We start from the raw sequence: 20074 nt of genomic DNA on the forward strand, positions 1-20074 counted from the left end.
TGAGCTTGGTTTGTGACGTTTCTAGTAGAGTCTTTCGTAGTTGGCGCTAGTTAGACCTCTAAGAGATAGCTTGTTGAGCTCTTTTGATAGCATTGTCTATCTTCCTTCGCAATATTCGAATTAATCAATCTCTAACCCGATTAGTGTGTGTCATTGCAAGAATATGTGGATCCTAAATCCCTAGTGTTTGATATATTGATTTACTTTGTGATTACTTTGTTCGTTTAGTTGAATCTAGATAACCTACACTACCTCTTATACATCGAAATAGCTTGACTTTGGCCATAGCAAACTTCCCCCGTTCCTAGTGGTTTGACCCAAAATTGCCCTATTACTAGGTGTAAGTTTGGTTATAAATTAGTTTGATTGGAGGATATTTAGTTTCAACGACCTAGAATGCACCTTTCTATCAAAATGGCACTGTTGTTGGGGAGTGGCGTAGTTGTTTGCTATTGTTGTTGAGTCTATTTCATTTCATTTCAAAAATAAAAAAAGATTTTTCTCTTTTAGGCTACACTTGTAGCCGTGCTACTAATTGTTTCTTTGAGATTGTATGCATAAGACAAGTGGAAGGAATTTAGTACCTTTTGATCCAGAGATTGAGAGAATAATCGCAAGGATAAGAGTTGCTAGATGATCCTTGAGTTCAAGCTCATCAAGTGAAGAAGAATTTCAAGAAGAAGGACAAGGAAGCATGGGTGAAGTACCAAGGGTTGCTTTGAAGGAGATGGGAACTCCCGGTTCCTATAGATTTGAGAGTGGTGTTGCTCCGCCAACAACACCGGCTAATGACTTTGAGATAAGGCTAGCGATGATAAAAATGATTGAACAAAGGCAATTTAGTGGTGCCAAGTACAAAAGCCCACTAAATGATCTCAAAGAGTTTGAGAATTATTGCAACACAATCAAGGTCAATAGGGTTTCTCAAGAATTCATATGGCTCAACCTATTCCCGTTCTCTCTAATCGGAAGAGCTTTGGAGTGGCTAGATAAGGAAGTGAAGCCTAATTCCTTGAGAACTTGGGATGAGGTCACCAAAGAGTTTCTTTCTCGCTTTTACCCTTAAAAGAAGACCGCCGAGGCAAGAAATCTAATTCAAAGTTTCAAACAAAAGGCTAGCAAGAGTTTTTATGAGGCTTGGGAAAGATACAAGGAATATCAACGAGAATGTCCTCACCATGGAATCCCGACCTACCAAATCATACAAATCTTTTATGGAGGATTGAGTCCTAAATGGAAGTCATATCTTGATGTCGGAGCCGGAGGCCCAATTATGAACAAGACCGAGGAAGAAGTTGATGATATCATAGAGGATGTAGTTCGTCACTACGTGGATTGAAAAGAGGGGGAGAGAGAGTCTACAAGCAAAAGCGGCTCAATGGTCTACTCGGTTGATCATCTCAATGCAATTAATAACTTGTCTTCCCAAATCTCAAGCTTGGGAAAGGAGATGACATTAATCAAGGCTAAGCTAGAGAGTGCTTCTTCAGTTGCACCAAGTCTTCCCTCCCACATTAAGGGGAGAGGTACATGTTCTAACTCTACTCCTCCTTCTACTTCAAGTAATATGCCAAGTGGATGTGTATTTTGTGATGTTTGTGGGTCATATGACCATGACTCTTCTAGTTGTCCACATGCTTTTAAGAATTGTGATGATGTTTAAAACAATGATTGTGAACAAGTGAATTTTGTTTCCAATAATAACAATGGACAAAGAATTGAAGATCCAAGGAATTTTGGGACCAGGAATGCTCACCAACAAGGGAGTTTTGATAACTACAACAATGGTGGTTATAGGAACCAAGGAAATCAAGGTTTCCGAGGTAACTATAACAATCAAGGTTATAGTAATCAAAACCAAGGCCAAGGTTATGGAAATCAAGGCCAATCTCATGGCTTTGGTGGTCAACCAAAATTATGGCAACAATCAAGGCCAGGATAATTGGAACAATCAAAATAGGGGCAGTTTTCGAAACAACAATCAAAGGGCACCTCTACCCGAATTTGCTCCAAGACCTCAAGGCAATGGTGATAATTCCTATGCTCAACCCCCATCTTCTAGAACTAACTTGGAGGAGATCATTGAAAATCAAAAAAAAAATTGAACACTTACATGGCGGTGAGTGACAAGAAGTTTAATGAGATGATGACACACAACAAAATGCTTGAGACCCAAATCACTCAACTAGCCAATACCTTGAAAGATTGTGCTAGCCCTTCTTCATTACCTTCTCAAGGAGTTGATCCTAAGAAACCCGTCTATTCTATTACCACAAGGAGTGGGCGAGTGCTTGAAGAGAAAGTTTCTAGGATGAGTGAGGAGGATGAGAAGAGGAGTGACTCAAGAGAGAAAAGTGAGAACAATGTGTCAAAGAGTGTGAGTAAAAAGGAAGTTCAAGAGAAAAAGAAGAGTGATGAGTCTAGCAAGATGAGTGAGAGTTCTAATGAGGAGACAAAGGAGAAAGAGAGGAAGCAAGATGAGGATTTCAAACCGAAACTTCCATACCCCCAAAAGTTCAATAGGTACAGATTGGATGAACAATTTGGGAGATTTATCGAGATGATTAGGAAAATTCATCTTTCTATTCCTTTCACCAATGTTTTGGGGGAAATGCCAAACTATTCTAAATTTCTTAAGGAAATCTTGAGCGGTAAGAGAGATTGCAATGTGGTTGAACTAGTGAGTTTGGGGGAATGTTGTAGTGCCTTTATCCATAATGACTTACCCCAAAAGATGAAAGACCCTGGGAATTTCTCCATCCCTTGCAATATTAATGGGAAATTGTTTCAAAATGCCCTTTGTGATCTTGGTGCTAGTGTTAGCATCATGCCTTACTCCATTTTCAAGAAACTTAAGTTAGGTGAGCTCCTTTCAACCAACATGACCCTTCAACTGGCCGACCGTTCTATAAGTTCCCAAAGGGTAGAATTGAGGATGTGCCCCTCAAGATAGGAGAGTTCACTATTCCTGTTGACTTCATTGTGCTAGAGATTGCGGAAGATGAAAACATTCCTATCATTCTAGGGAGGCCATTCTCAGCAACTTCGGGTGCTTTGATAGATGTGAAAGGTGGCATGATTACTTTGTGTGTTGGTAATAATAAGGCAAGTTTTAAGCTCAAGTCGATGGATGAGTCTTTATCCTATGTGCAAGGAATTATGTGCATAAACTCATTGCCTTCGAATGTTAATGATTCCATGTTTATGTCTTCTACTAACGATATGCTTGTAGCTTGTGATGATGTTCCTAAAAGCATTGAAAGCAAGGTTGTTAGTGAAGAAGACAAGGATCCCTCGAAGCTTGAGAATGAGTTTGAAATGCCCTCTTGGTTTGAGCTTTCTTTGAAGGATGACGAGAATAGTTTTACAAGTGGTGGACGTGAGGATCTCAAAGATCCAAGGAAGAAGAAATCAAGAAAGAAAAAGAGAGTTTCCAAGAAATATAAGAGGAAGTTGAAGTCTAAAGAATTTTATTCGGTTTCCATGATTCAAGATGACATGGCTCATGATGCAATTTTTCACAAGCTTTGCAATGATTTTACCTTCTCCACCACTTTGAACAAGGTGGTGTTCTTTGACCCTCCATGATTTGGAGGAAGGGTCGAGCTAAGGACCTTAAGCAAGAGCTTCCTGGGAGGCAACCCGGTTTTCTAACACTTTTCTTTTGATTTCTATTTTTCTTAATTTTCTTTCTTTTGTTTTTCTTTTCTATTTGGATTGGTAGGTCAAATTCATGGGAATTGAATAATTTCAAGCGAGCATGAGCAATGGAAAGTTGTTTCGTGTTTTTGATGAGAATATGTTCGATTTTATCAAATTTTGAGGTAAAAGGGTAAGGTAATGTAGTGAGGTAAGTTAGGGAAAGTTGTGCTAACATTTGAAGTAAATTTGAACTTGGTGGGTTCATTGTGGTGCTCTCATTATTTTTGGATGTTGAACCCACTGTCATCATGTTTTGAAACAGCCATATTTAGTTGGTTCAATAATCCCGAGATGATATTGGACAATGAGCCCACAGTAGAATGCACCGAGCAAAAATTTCATGAGGAGCCAAGCCAGGCGCGGGCTCACCAGGAAGGGGCGCGGGCGCGCAGCCAGGTCGCGTGGCCGCGCACCTAGTCGGGCCGAGTCCCTTTTCTTCTTTCTTTCTCTTTTCTTTCCCTCATTTCCCCTTCACCCTCAACTTTGCACGCACCATTCTCCTTTCTCACTCAAGAAAACCGAAACCCTAAACCTTGTTCATCAATTTTTCATCTTCAAATCATCAAAATTCCATCCCAAATCATCAAATTCCTTCTACAAATTCATCCTTAACAACAAAAATCATACTACTTTCTTCAATTTGCAACCTCCAATCTCTCTCCTCCATTGAAGACCAAATTTGGGGCTTTTCGGTTTGGTGGGAATTGGTGGCTAGTTCATGTTCAATCTTGCTTCTAGTATGGTATAATCATCTTCTTAAACTCCTAATTGCATTTTTATATCATATTGTTACAAGATGATTGTTCATGGTTGTGAATAGTAGTAGTTTGTGTTTTGATGAATTTGTTGATTGAATATGATTTTTGGTTGATTATGTGTGTTGGTTGTTATTAATTGATTTTTTCTCACATTGTGTTGTTGTATGTTTGTGTAGCAAATTTGGTTCATTTAGTGGTGATTGTAAGAAGTTAGAAATTTGGATTTTCAGTAGTGAGGTGTTACTTGTGTGATTGGTGTTATTGATTAAGGAGTTGTGATTTTGGTGTTTGGAAGTGTTTTGTGGTTTTATTGTGGTGTTTGTGGAGTTGGTTAATTGGATTTTGAATTGGTTAATTTGGAGGAAAAACAATGTCAAAGTTTGTTCGAGCCCTTTCCTCTAAAAAATGAAAAACCACCATCACCATTGAAGAACCTTCTTCAAACCCATCGACTTCTCAACCACAAAAGCCTACTCCTATTCCCAAAATAAAAATCAGTGACCCGATACAAAAAGATCGATATGCCCAGCTCAAAAAAGAATCGTTCCCTTAAGCCTTCTCGTCATTACTTTCAACCGGATATGATCAAATTGGGGATTGATGAGGATTTAAGGGAGTTGTTCAGCCAATCTTCGCATGATCACCTTCGTGAACACATGTTATCGTACTTACTTTGAGCTAACTTTGAAGTTTTTGGCTACGGTTTCATGCGAGGCAGTAGATGGTGGCAACTACCGGGTCCATTTTCGGCTTTTTAACATTCACCATGATCTTTCTCACGCCGTGTTCAATGCGGCGCTTGATCTTAATCCGGGGGCGGATGTCTTGGACCTCAAGTTCTTCTTCGATGACTATGACCACAACTCTTGGTGGGATGATATTTTGGGGGAAGGCGACTTTGTTACTCGGTATGCCGCAATAAGTAAAGTTTTCCAACCATGTCTTCGAATTCTTCATAGGCTTTTGGGATATTCGATAATCCCAAAGCAAGAATTGGGGAAAAATGAGTCAATTAGAGCTCCAGATACTTTGGTTGGCTACTAGGGAGGAGTACCGAGGTCGTTTGAACTTAGGGTTCATGTTTTTGAGATATTGCAAGGGGTTGCAATCTAGGGACTCCGGAGAGATCCCTTGTGGTAGCATGGTTATGAGGCTCGTGAACTACCTTCATCTTGGCCACTAATTGCCCTGTTGTACTCCGGTGGGTAGTCCGAGCACCCTCTACCTTGACATTGCACAATTGAAGCAAATGCAATTTTTGGCAAAGAATGGTGATGATGAGGTGTTCGATTGGCTTAGGGAGAACAAACATTGGTGCTATCTCCCTAACCCCTCCTTGACTTCTATCCACCGTGAGGATGTGCCTAATATATGGCATGTACCCCTAAGTAACCGCCTCCCCCATGATGATGATGAGGAAATAGGAGAAGAAGAAAATGAAGAGGAAGATGAACAACAACAACAACAACATCAACAACAACATCGTCAACAACAACAACAACAATAACAACAACGACAACGACAACCGCGACAACAACATCAAGAACAACATCAACAACATCAATATACCAACCCCGACATGGAGGCATTGAGTGTCCAATTGGCAGGCATGCAAATCCGCATGGACGTGATGTATGATCAAGACTTCGAAGCAATCTACCCCCAAATGAGAGGCATAATCGAGATGCAACAAGGTATGTTTCTCTAACAACAACAACTTTACGATGCGAGTGTTAACCGGGGAGAGATCACTCCCCCGGTTAACTACCCGTATTTCCCTCCTCAACTCGGTCTCGTACCGTCTAGAGGAGGTGATGGGTTACCTACTTACCCTTATTGGCAAGGACCCTCAAGGTCCAACACTGAGATTCGCTCATTCCCCGATGGGCACGGTAACTACGATTACAGTGTTCCTAATGGGAGTGATTATAGGGGTGATCCTAACTAACCCTATGTCCACTCCGATCATCCACTACTGCTAGCTTTGCCCGAGCAATATTCTCCCCTTGCCCCTTGGTAACAAGACAAATTCAAGGGGCACTATGGTTGGCCACCCGGTTACACCGGGGATGGGATCCTTATGGTCCCCCATCCGGGTTTTCCTATGACAGGGATGACCATGATAGTGCCGGGCCGAGTGGTAGCTAGTTCCCCTATTTTGTGCCTTTTTCCTCCATCCCTTATTTTATGTGATGCTTGCTTTGTATTGGTGGGATGTTGAGATGTATTTATGTTTAGCTTGGGGGAACTTTATTTTCTTAGGGTTTTGTCTCGGTGGCAATTATTGTTGTTGGGAATTTCCTTTTCTACTTTTTGCCTCGATGATTGATAATTGCATGCCTTCGTCTCTTATTGATGGTGTTTAATTGTTGTTTCTATGAGTTTTTCATGTCTATTCTTTCTCTCTTGATGATGTTGTTGTTGTGTTGATTTCTATGATGATGATGCATGTTGTTTGCTCCCATGAATTCATAGCCCTAATATCCAAAACCCTTGAATACAAATCCCTTTAACTCAAATCTTGTAGTTTAGGTGATTAGTTGCTAGTTTAATGTATAGTTCCTTTAATTTTCTTTGCTTATTCTTACTTTTTTGGTAGTTTAACTTGATTTTTGCTTTGTAGTTTCTTTTTATTTAGTTTTGCTTTCTTTTATTTAGTTTTGAAGTTACTAAGTGTTTTCTTTGTTTATTGCCCTATTTTCTATTTTTCTTCTCACTTGGCTTTGATGATGATGCTATTGATTCTTGGAGCTTAATGAAGGTGGTTGATCTTTCACCTTATTTTTATTAACATTGCTTGGAACCCCACTGAGATCCTTCTTATTTTCTTTCTTTTATTTTTTTACTTTTCTTAAATGAATAGATTAGGATTAGTTTTAGGAGAAGTTGAACGGTTCGAGGATGTATGCTTGTAACACCTTAGAGTGTTTGGAGTCATTGACGTTGTTGTCAAATGACCACTTGTTTGACGATTGGGAATTACGTGTTATACTTGCATCTTTGTTCCTTTCTTTATTTTCCTACTATTCCTTTATCTTTGTTTTCCTATTTTCTTTATTTTTCTTTACTTTTCCTTTCTTTTCCTTTCTTTTCTTTTCTTTCTTTTCTTTTTGTTTTTGGTTTGTATAAAGATTTTGTGGCTTTACTTTTCTTTTTGTTGTCTTTCTTGTGAATTGGACTATATACCAACGGACTTTTGCTTTTGAATGACCATCTTCCTAATTGGTAGCGGTATGCATGGTTTGAGAATATGCTTGGTTTATTCTAGGATGGCGTATGCTAAGGTAGCGTGTCTAAGAACTACAGGGATCATGAAACATCTTGTGAATTGGACTATATACCAACAGATTTTTGCTTTTGAATGAACATCTTCCTAATTGGTAGTGGTATGCACGGTTTGAGAATATGCTTGGTTGATTCTAGGATGGCGTATGCTAAGGTAGCGTGTCTAAGAACTAGGGGGATCATGAAACCCAATTCTATTTGTTTGTGGCGTGTTGGTAGTTGCTTCCTATGGTCAATTCGACACCAATAGTGAGTTTAAATTACACTACAACAAAATAAAGTAAAGGTAATAGTGCAAAACCATTGCCTAATATACAAAAAGTGTTGCCTTGTAGCTAAGGCAACATATATGAGGCGTAGTACATACCCCCGTTGTCTATTCATAAGGCAACACATTTTTATTCAAAGGCAACAATTTTGAAAGCCAAGGTAAAATGATACATAAGGCAACACTTTTACAAAGACAACAAATGAAAAATGTTGTCATCTAAGAAGACAATTCAAAAATGTTTCTAAATGTTGCCACTTCCAAGCATTTAGTAGTTGGTAGGGCTCGAACTTGTGACCTCAGGTCACAAGGTGAGTTACCCACCAACTCCACCAAACTTGCTTGTTTATATATATACACACACACACACACACACACACACTTACCTCCGTTTCTTTTGAGTTAACACGTATTCCTTTTTAGGAAGTTTTTTTTTTTAGTTGACACGTTTCCTTTTAGGGTAACTTTTTTACCTTGTATTTACAAGCTACCCCACTTGCTTTTTCATTCTCTCTCACTCTCTCTCCTCTCCTTAATATATGTGCCTAAATCAAACGCGTCAACTAAATAGAAACGGAGGAAGTATATATATATATATATATATATATATATATATATATATATATATATATATATATATATATATATATATATATATATATATATATATATATATATATATATATATATATATATATATATATATAACTCGCCATAAAAGAAACATCTTAAATTATGTTGTCTTTTTAATATAAATGTTGCCATAGATGGCAACATAGATATTGATGTTACATTTTCAAACAATAGTTTTGCTATTGTTGTCTTTTCATGCAACAATTATTATGTTTGTTGTCTTAGACAAGAAAAAAGGTAACACTTTAAGCTACTGTTGCCTTATATAGTCTAGAGCAACACTTTTTTTTCTATTAGTTTAGTTCAAGGTAACAAATAAATATTGTTGCGTTAGATTATTAAGAGTAACATTTCTGTAGTGTTGCAATCTTTAGTGTTGCCTATTCTCATTTTTTTTTTTTGCTACATCCATGTGAGGTTTACAATTTTTCAAGCCTTCTACACTTACTTCCATGAGCGGCATGGATCCTTGACTATTGCGGACCTAATCTAGAATCTTGACTCATAATTCTCAAACACGAGACCGAACCATCTAGGGAGGACAAAGGCATCTTTTAGGGGTGGTAATTTTTTTTTTTAGGATATTCTACATTATTTTTTGTCCTTGGGTTTACATTTGCCTACTTGCTAACCATTTGAGCCATTTCCCTTCTTTTTAAGCCACATCCTTAGAACTTTGAGCCTTTTGTTTCATTTTTGTTCCATTTTTGGTTTTTGTGAAACAAATGATCATGTTATTGGAGATTGTGGTATAAGACTTTGAGAATTGGTTCTTATTTGTAAGCAAGCTTGTGTTTTGTATAGCTTGTGAATAATGGCAAGTGAATAAATGAAAAAGCCGTCCAAATTTAAAAAAGGCAAGGACATTCAAATGCAATGTTGAAAAAGCCGTCTGTAGTTAAAAGAGGCGAGGACATTTGTTATGAATTTGAAAAATGCAAAATGAAAAGAAAAAGTGAAAAAATGAGAAAATGCAAAAATATTTTGATGTGAATCTTTTCTCCCCTTTTCAAGCATTGAGGACAATGCTTCCTTTAAGCTTCGGGAAGAAGCGTTTACGCTTTTTATACATATGATTGTGAATACATCTTTGCATAAGGTTGGGGATGTTAGTTTGTTTTTGTTTGGTGATTACTTAGTTATGAGGAGAAGGTTTGATCACCCTTTTGCTTCACTAATTAGGAATACCACCAAATTCTAAATTTTAACCCTACCCTCACCCTTTTGCCGTTATGTTACAACCTTGGGAAAGTCCTTCTGACCTAGAGGTTGAGTCACATATCGGGGGAGGAAGTTATGAGTTAAAGCCTAAGGAGAGGGAATGCAAAGTCAAGACGTCGAGTAGCCTAAAATATGTTCTTTTTCGGCTCCTTTGAGGAGCTATTGAGATGCTCACTAGAACGAGATTTGAGACTATAGGGAGAACACGGTAAGATCGAATAGGATGAAGGTGGATTGTGATTACTAGTTCTCTACGCTTAGCATATTCTATGTTTCAATCAACCTCGGATATCTTGGAACGTTCATACCCTTATTTGCTTAAGAAAGTTGTTTATTCATTTGAAGTGCAGTCATTTTGTAAAGTACAATTTGTAACGGTTTTGATTTCTTTTACCTTTGTGATTTGCCTCATGTTTGTTTGTTGAGAGTTATGGGTTAATCTCTTAGGAAACCCTTACGAGAGCATCACTCGTCCTCTAGAGCAATCTAGAGGTTCAAATGGCTTTTCTTTAGTTGCTAAAATTGACCGTGATTCCTACGAAAGTGAGTCTTACTATATATTCTCATCTCATGTCTTTCTTTTTTGTTTTTGAATAAGTCTTTCATCCTTATTCTTGCTTGGTTTTGCTCGAGAACGAGCAAAAGTTTAGCTTGGGGGAATTTGATGAGTGTCATTTATGGCACTCATTTGTTCTCGTTTAGTGTGATTTTAGATTGCTTTTATAGGTCTTTTCATTCCTTTTCCCTTATTTATTCTCTTTACTTCTTTAGTTTGCTCTTTCCTTCGTTGATTTTCCGTTTTCATGCATTTCTTGGTTTATTTTGTCTTTTTTCCTTTTAATTGTTTGTTTTCTTTCATTTTTAGGTTAAGATCGTTGTCTAAGGATTCCCGAGGTTTCTTCCCGAGTTTTGCATTGATTAGGATGCCTAGTGTCTTCCATTTGAAGCCCAAGTATGGAGATGTGCAAGTTCCAAGTAACCTTAAGCCGTGCATTCAAGCCGTGGGGGCACCAATTCGGATGTTGAACCCACCGTCAAGGTGTTTTAGGTTCTGCCATGCTCCGTGTTCATCAAGAACACCAAGTTGAGCGCACGAGGAGCATGAAGTTGAAGGGGAAGGAAGCTGCCCTATTCCTAGGCGCAGGCGCGCGCAATGATGGCGCGTCCGCGTGGCCTATGGAAGCGGGCGCACGTGGCCTTGTCGCGGCCACGCCTGTTGCTCCTCCTGTTCCGTACCCTCTTTTGCGCAGTCGCGCATCCTCTTGAAGAAGGTTGCGCCTGTACGAGTCTATTTTGGACGATCTAACTAACTTCTCTTTGTTAGTTTTACTATACATAGACTTTTCTTCTATTTTTAGAGAGAGAAGTAATTAGAGAGAAGTAATTTTAGAGAATCCATTGGTAGAAGATTAGAGAGAAGTTTTGAGAGAGAAACACTTGTTCTTAGGTTTTTAGAGAGAGAAATTCATGGTTGATTATTGATGATTCTAAGCACATTTTCCTTTGATTTCACCAACATTTGTAAGGATTTCTTAACTTTAATGCAATCTTTAGCTTTTGATTTCAATTGTTTGTTGATTGTTCAAGTTTAATGATTCATTGATTGAATTTGTTTGATTGAAATGATGATGATGAATTTTTTTATTAGCTTAGTTTTGATATTGATTTCTTTTATGGATTGTGAGTAGTTTACTTGCTAGGGAGGTGGTGAAGCATGTTTGAGTGATGGATCATAGGTAATTGGGAGTTTTTGATTGATTTAGCATTGTGATTAAATTAGTAAATTGATTTTGTGCATGTCTGTCATTGGTTAAAGAGTAGCTAACTTTAATTGTCATACTAGATTGCATTGTGTGCCTCCATTGATACGAACCATTTATTTGTAGCTCACATTTATCGATTGAGCTTGGTTTGTGACATTCCTAGTAGAGTCTTTCGTAGTTGGCGCTAAGTAGACCTCTAGGAGATAGCTTGTTGAGCTCTTTTGATTGCATTGTCTATCTTCCCTCGCAATACTCGAATTAATCAATCTCCAACTCGATTAGTGTGTGTCCATTGCAAGAATATGTGGATCCTAAATCCCTAGTGTTTGATATATTGATTTACTTTGTGATTACTTTGTTCGTTTAGTTGAATCTAGACAACCTACACTACCTCTTATACTTCGAAATAGCTTGACTTTGGCCATAGCAAACTTCCCCCCATTCCTAGTGGTTCAACCCGAACTTGCCCTATTACTTAATGTAGATTTGGTTATAAATAAGTTTGATTGGAGGAATCTTAGTTTCAACGACCTAGAATCCACCTCTCGATCAACCATCTTTTGAATTAGGCTTGTGGTAGTTGGTAGCTTAACAGTTCCACACACCGATCTCATCGAGTTGTCATAGGCCCTAATGCTTTGTGTTGTTTATTGGAAGTCTTTTTCTGGATTAAGGCCTAGATATTTTGCAGTTCGTAATGGGCACACATTTACAGCTGACCCATTGTCCACCAAAGTAAGAGGGATGTTGTATCCCTTGCACCCCACAGTTAAGTATAATGCATTGTTGTGGGTAATGTCTTTTGAAGGCAAATCATCACTAGTAAAAATCATTGATTTGTCGGATTTCTCACTAATAAGCAAGCTAACGAGATCCTGGGGAGTTGTGTCTGTACTTACAGACAAAGCCGTTAGAGCATTCATAAGAGAATTCCTATGTTCTTTAGAAGTACTTAGGAGTTCCCAAATGCTAACATTCGCATTGGATTGGCGAAGTTGTTTGACCAATGGATTTTCCACCTCAAGTAGAGGTGGTTTTGAATTTTTAACTTGACCTTGAATTTGATTTTGAGTTGTCGAAGATCCATTTGGTGGTGCTTGATAAACTCGCCCAAAACGAGTTAGATGATCTATCTCATTTGGGTTAGTTCTAGGACTCGTGAACAAACTTTCTTCTAGAGGCTTTGAGTGTGCCTCCATTTCAAGATGTTCCATGAGTTATGCTTGATGCCATTGTTCATCCAAGGAGAGATTTGATAAATCTTGTGATTTCCCTAAGAAATGATCCAAATCAAGCGCTCCACTTGTCTCATTTAGTAGACAAGGTGGAGGTGGGACGGCAGCATACTTAGAGACATATAAGTCTTGAAAGTCATCATCCCATAACCCACACACTTCATTAGTTGCCCCTACGAGTGTTGCGGTTAGAGGCTTCCCTATAGGTGTGATATAGTCCAAAGGATTTAACGTATCACTTCCCATATGTTCCTCATCAATGTGAAATGCTCCTAATGGGGATACATTATTGTTGGCCTTAGGCGTGGGAATTCTCCCATCGTTTACTAGATCTTGAACCTTGTGCTTTAGGACATAGCAACGTTCAGTATCATGCCCAACGCCTCTATGATAAGCACAATAAGCATTTTCATCCCATTGGGCGTATCTTTATTCTGGTGGAGTGGGTGGCGTTGGCCCTATTAGTGCAAGTAAACCTTTTTCGCTTAATTTTTCACTACTACAAAAATGCTCAAAGAGACCCTAGATAAGAGACCCGTTAACTACATAACGGGTCTCTTTTAAAAGAGAGACCGATTATCTTAAATAACAGGTCTCTCGAAACAACCATGAGACCCGACATTTAAGATAACCGGTCTCTTGATGTTTTTCAAAAAAAATAAAAATACAAAGAGAGACCCATCCTTTTTAAAACATGTCTCTTTAATTTAATTTTTTAAATTGAAAAAATCAGAGAGACCTGTCATCTTAAATGACCGATCTCCTCAAAATTCCCAAAATCACGTGCAGTTGGTCAAAACCCCAACACTTCCCTTTTCTTCTTATCTGCGGCTTCCACCTCGTAACTCATAACTCCCTCCTCTTATCTCTTTCTATCTTCTCCCTCCTCTCATTTCTTTATGTTGAGACTTGGGAGTACTCATCTCTTTTTCCCTCCTCCTTTATTCTCTTTCCTTCTCATCCCATTTTTAATTTCCTTCATATTTTTTAAATTTCAACTCTTCACAACGTAGTATCATAATTTCAAGATCTAGGTGAGTTTGTATTTTTTTCGTATTTAAGGGTTAATCTTCATATTTTTGAACGAAAATTGATTTTCTTATAATTATATAAATTTTGTTTTTTTTTATAAAAAAAAAAATTTGTTCGATTTTTTGTTATGATAATTAATTTTTCATTTAGTTTTCTTGGGAATGTTTTTGTTTTTGAACTTATTTTCTACAAAATTTGTTTATGAGGTTTGAATCTGATGTATTTTCGATTATGTTTTGAGGTTTTTTAAAATCGATTTTTTTTTTTGTATTTTTCCCTTTTTGTTATACTATTTTTGCAATTTTTTTAACTTTAGTTCTTTCATTTCAGATCTAGTTTTGATGTATTTTTCGCTCACTTTGTTTTTCAGATCTAGTTTATAATTAGTTCAGTTTATTTTTCGCTCACTTTTTTTTAAAATAATTTTTGTTAATTTTTTTTTTTCATTTCTTATATGATAGTTAAATCTGAAATGTTGATGTATTTTATTTCTTATTTTCATTCTCAATCTCGTTTTTTAGTTCTTTAAATTTTTATTCTGGTATTTTTTTTTCGTTTTTAAAATTTATTCTTTTGCTTTTCCTGCCAGTTCGTTCTTTAGCTCGTTTGTCAAATTTATCTTTTTTTTCTTCGTTCGGTTGATTTTTTTTTTTTTTTTTATCTTTTGTATTTGTTGGTAAAATTTCTGATTCATTTTTCTGGAGACTAATTTTGTTTTTTTTTACTTTATCTATATTTGTGGTTACAGGTAAAGATTTCTACAGGCTAAGTTTGGAGTGGAGAAATTTGTAATTGAAGCAAGAAGTTTAGGGTTCGTTTGGCATCATTGTGGTTTTCTGTTTTTTGGTTTTTTGTTTTTAAAATCATATGATATATGCCACATAATGAATCAAAAATTAGTAAAAGTTATTAAAACCATGATAAAAATGAAAACTGACAACAGAAAAGTGGAAACACCTTTTTCTTGTTTCCTGTTTTTGATTTTTTGTTTTCAAAAATACTGGAAACTGAAAACAAAAAACAATGCCAAACAAGCCTTTAACTTACAGATTTTTTTTTTAACTCTGTATACTAGATTTTCATTATTGATATTTGTATTATGTTTGTAACTTTTGAGATATATGACATTCAACAAATAATTTTGTATTCCGTATTTAATAATGCAAAAAAAAAGTAATATTGATAAATTGTTGTTATAATTCTAAAAGTCAAATGAAATAAACTATTTTTTTTTATTTTAAATGAGACCCAAGAGACCGCTTAAGTTTAATAAGCGGTCTCAAATTTCTCAAAAAAAGAGAGTGCTTGTATTTTGTAGGTGGTCTCAGTTTTCCACAAAAAAGAGACCGCCTATCTTCAATAGGTGGTCTCAGTTTTCTGAAGCTAGAGACCGCCTCTAGACAAGCAGTCTCTTTGCCAAAGAGACCGCTTAGCTAGAGACCGCCTCTAAGGGAGTCTCTTTGGCTAATTTGGACGGGTCTCTTTGGCCTATTTTGTAGTAGTGTTTCTAGCAACTCTTTGTAACTCACAGGGAATTGTGTACATTTTCTTTCTTTTATCCATCTTCTTCGAGGATTATTACTGTGATATTGAGTCGTGTTATTATATTGCGTAGAAGTCGCAAATACATCAATAGAGGATGAAGTGTTATCATTCCCCTTTCTGTAGTTATTCTTAGGTTGATGATGATGAGGCTTATTTGCTTTTTCTTTAGCAAGATCATCTTCAATCCTAGTAGCCACAGAATAGACCTTTTGAAAAGTGTCTAAACCAAGGTAGCGTAGATGTTTGTTGTACTTTTCATGACAATTGTTAATGAACTTTTGTACTAACTCGAGTTCAGGTGGCCTTTGGGCAAGGTGAGCCGCCTTTTCTCGCCATCTACCATAGAAAGCAAGGAAACATTCATCGTCGCCTTGCTTAAGCATTTCAAGTTCACGTAGAGTCAATTTGAACTCTACGTTACTCTCATATTGGGTAATGAAAGTCGAGACTACATCTTCCCATGTTGTTTTGAATTTTAGATCTAGCCCATAATACTACTCTCTTGCGGTTGGATCTAGAGATAAAGGAAAAGTCAAAGCATAAAGCTTAGGTTCAACTCCCTTTAATGCCATAGTGCCAGTAAAACACATTAAATGGTTTTGTGGATTATTGGTCACCTTGAATATTGGCAAGTCGGTAGCTACGAACTTTTCTAGTAAAGCAAGTCATGTAGGAGGAGCAAACTTTTCTGCGTCGATGTACTTGTTCCCCATTGTAGAACGAAGAACAAGCTTCTCCAACGACTTTTCTTTGATGGATAGTTGTTCCATCTTTTGTTGCAAGGCTAAAGTTTTGGCATTTTTCTTTTCAGCCTTTTAAAGTTTCTTAATTCTTCTCTCCTCGGCCTCTTGAGCCTTTTCTTCTCTCAAACGAGCAATCTCTTCTTGAAGTTGCTCTATGGTTGACATTGTTGTTGGACAAGAATTAGTTGTCGAGGGAAGGTGGTTTGAAAGGAGTGGATTGTTTGATGGTAAACGTAGAATGCGAGCGCCCTTGAATCTTCATTCCCAAGCTTGGAAACCTTCCCTAAAAGAAGTTCGAAAGGATAAGTAAATTGATATGCTTGTTTAGGAGATGAATGAAGAAGAAAAGAAGAAAAACGCAAGATGTATTCGAATGGATAACACCAAATTTAAACAATTCTTTGATAAAGATATTGCTTGAATGGATCGATTTGTTCTTCGAAGAATCAAAAAGGTTCATAACAGTAGGCGCACGCAAGTAACCAGGTTGCGCACAGAAGGCGCGCGCATCCCTAGCTCTTGCGCTTTATTCGAGCAGTTTTTTTTTTGTATTTTTTTTTATGTTTTTTTTATGCTACCCCTTGAATACGACTCAAAATTACGAAGGGACAACTTCGTAATAGTCCCTTCGTAATTGGGAACCTAAACCAGGTTAAAAGAAAGAAAAAAGCTATCCTAAACACGTCACACATAGTCATGTAATCACATAAGCATACAATAAGCCAAGGTTCACACAATGCATTTCTAAGGTTTTAAGCTTGGGTGTCCAAATGTACCATATCTTAAGGAACGATGCACAAATCAATCACTCAACGTGTTAACTCATGACATAGCCCTCCCAACATTTTGTTGACGATATGGGTGGGATGATTGTTATTGATTTTGGGATAGAAGCCTAGTGTTGGAAACTCCTAGTCAATGAGCCAATCCCCAAGGGTTAAAGTGTGCTATGATTATGCATGATGCAATGTTGCTTGTTTGGTTTTTACTTTTGTGAAAAAGGAAGATATAATGCGTTCAAGCCTCGCTCTCTAACTAGAGATTATCCAAGTTAATTCTCGTTACGACTCATAGGCAACCTAGTGTTGGAAACCTTGAACCATAACTAAGAACTAATCTTGTAACCTCTAAGTCCCCAGTGGAGTCGCCACTATGAGGGTTTTCCCATCATAGGAGATCCTTCTCTTTAGATGCCCATGGCCCTTAAAAACCTAGGACTTAACACTTGTTAGGGTGTATTAGGATTTGAATTCCTGACTATTTGGGGGACCTTGAATTAGAAATGATCCTCTCATCACGCTTTTTTGTAAGAAACAAGTAGGAGTCGCCAATGAGTTTTAGGAAAACTCATAAACCTCGTTCATGCCTTTCTCACAAGTATAGTTCAAGGGATAATTAGCACGAATCGTAAGTTTACCCATGCTCAAATTGGTCTACATGTACCAGAAATGAGTTCGGGAGCGAGGGTACTAAAATAACGTTCCTTTTAGGGAGGAATCGCTATTCTAGCTCTAGTTACGGCCTCTACAAGCTCTTCCTTTTTCACAATTTCATCACCAAACAATATATGCAACATGATACCTAAAACTAAGTTAGTTAATTTTATTTACACGCATTGATCACGTAGGAATTACATTGCAAAAGTCGTTATTCTTATTTAATCAATATTCATGAATTAAACGAAATAAACAAGATTCGCCTTGGCTTAAGTGATCAACCAACAATTAATTATTCAATTCTATTCTTATTTATTGCAAGATACTTTGTGAAATTAACTAATTAAAGGTTCGCTTAAAGTGATCAAACAACACTAATTAATTAATTTAAGTTATTTTAAACAAGAACAAAAAGGTGATTGATCTAAGTGCTCGGGAATTTACCACTTCTCTTTGCTAGATCTTCGTTTAGAACACTTATGGACTCCTTCTTGTTCGGGAACCTCCACCGTAGTAACAAGTATTAAAGATGGTGAGTGTTTAGGACAAGAGGGTTTGGTAGTTCACAAAGTTTCTGCCAGTGTTTTAGGTTAATTTTTGTCTGTTTGAGCCTCGTATTAAGCCCCTATTTATAGGGAATGGGTACAATTAGGTTTTTGAACATTCTGCCGTAGCAGGTGTCGCGCTCATATGAATGGGTTGTGCGCGACATCCCAGCACAAGTGGATTGGTTGCACTGCTATAGGCAGCGCAGCTGATTGTGGAAAGATTCGATTTCATATTTTTATGAAATTTTGAATCTTCCGCAAGCGCATCACTAGAAGCTGCGCTGGGTGTTGTGCGCAACCTTGTGAGTTGCGTGCACCAGACCAGCGCGACTCATTGAGATGTGCATGGATTTCTCTGCAGCAGCATTGATTTTAATCTAGGCGCCTCTAAATCCGTTATTTTTAGGTTTTAAACTCAGGCTTAAGCCTAATTATGATCGGGCTTAGTTGATTGGACCTTAATGATTTTTTTTGGGTTAGGCTAGTTTATTTTTATGTTCTTGTGTTTCAATCAGTTATCCATAAGTGTTCTTCACGTTAATCCAACACGAAGATGGTTTTATTTATCGTCATTGCACTTCCTGTCGGGACAGGAGGCCAAAAGTAGATGTCTACACCTTCCTTCTTCTTCGTCATCTAAGCACGAAAATACTACTAACAATATAAGCCAAGTTGATCTCACTGAAGTGTTAGCTCTTGATGCTCCATTGCCCAAAAAAAGGAGAACTTACACTCCTTTAGGAATGACATATGATGCGGCCTTTGAACGCCTCTATGGTCAATGCTTGATCGCCCCTATTGGGCCATTTCCAAAGCCAAAACCTTAAGAAAGGAGCGCCAAATGGAATCCCAATGCCCATTGCAAGTACCATCAAGGAAGGGGTCACTTTACCGAACAATGCTGGATTTTGAAGGACGCAATTCAAGACTTAGTAGATGCCAACAAACTTACCGTCCTTCCAGGTGGTAAAAAGTGACAAGCAGTAATGAGCACAAGGCGCGCGAGATTTTATGATTTCTTCTTTTTATTAGTTTCCCTTTCTGCAATTCAAGTCTAGTATAGATTTCCCTTTCTACAATTTTCATGATAATTTTGTTAGCTTATTCACCATTTTCATCAATAAATTGAGTATTCTTTACGATAACGATCATTTTCACAAAACAAAAAAAAAAATCAATTACCGAACTAAACACAAGGTACACGTATTTTATATACTCTTTGAGGCAAAAATGTATATGCTATATTAACAAAGATAATACTCCATACCACACACCAAATCAGTTAACTTAAGCTATATTAACTTCCATTAATTTAAAAAGTGGTATTCTTCTAACACTCTTTGAGGCAAAATCATCAATCAAGTCTTCATATTCCACTTTGTTTAGAAGATCATTCTCAATGCTATCATTGCCAATCCATAAAGTATTTCTTGTGGCATTGTAGAACAAAGACATGACTTCAATAGCTTTAACTTTGAAAAACTTCTTTCTGCAGTTGCAACGGTCACAGGAATAGTTAACAAAATTCTATATCCAATAGTTGCATTAGGAAAACAGTCCACATCTTTCAAAAACCTTAAAATATCAATTGGTCCTTTTATGTCATCACACAAAATTTCTTTAAGCAACTTTAACTCCACAAATAATTCATTCCTATCAATATCTGATTGTTCATTTGACATAAGTACATATTCAAATTTCAAACAAGAGAACTTCAAATTAAATCATCCAATGATTTCAAATTTTGAGGAGTGGATAAGAAACCAAAAATACTTTCACATTCCTAGAATTTCTCAAATCTTTTATAAGGAGAACTAATAGCTTGATCAACAATAAAAAGCAAGTAATCAACTCTAAATGATTCTTCTGAAGATAAAGGAGCATTTGATGAAGTGCTTGGATTTT

At 37.1% G+C, this 20074-nt stretch overlaps 1 non-coding gene across 1 annotated transcript; it reads right to left on the reverse strand.

Moving 5' to 3' along the window:
- Nucleotides 1-1079: 1079 nt before the first annotated feature.
- Nucleotides 1080-1185, reverse strand: LOC145569562 (small nucleolar RNA R71). Its single transcript, XR_014096156.1, has one exon. It is a non-coding gene; the product is annotated as a small nucleolar RNA R71 (small nucleolar RNA).
- Nucleotides 1186-20074: the final 18889 nt, after the last annotated feature.

Source organism: Chenopodium album, chromosome 11 (assembly GCF_948465745.1).
Source record: "Chenopodium album chromosome 11, dcCheAlbu1.1, whole genome shotgun sequence".
Lineage (NCBI taxonomy): Eukaryota > Viridiplantae > Streptophyta > Magnoliopsida > Caryophyllales > Amaranthaceae > Chenopodium > Chenopodium album.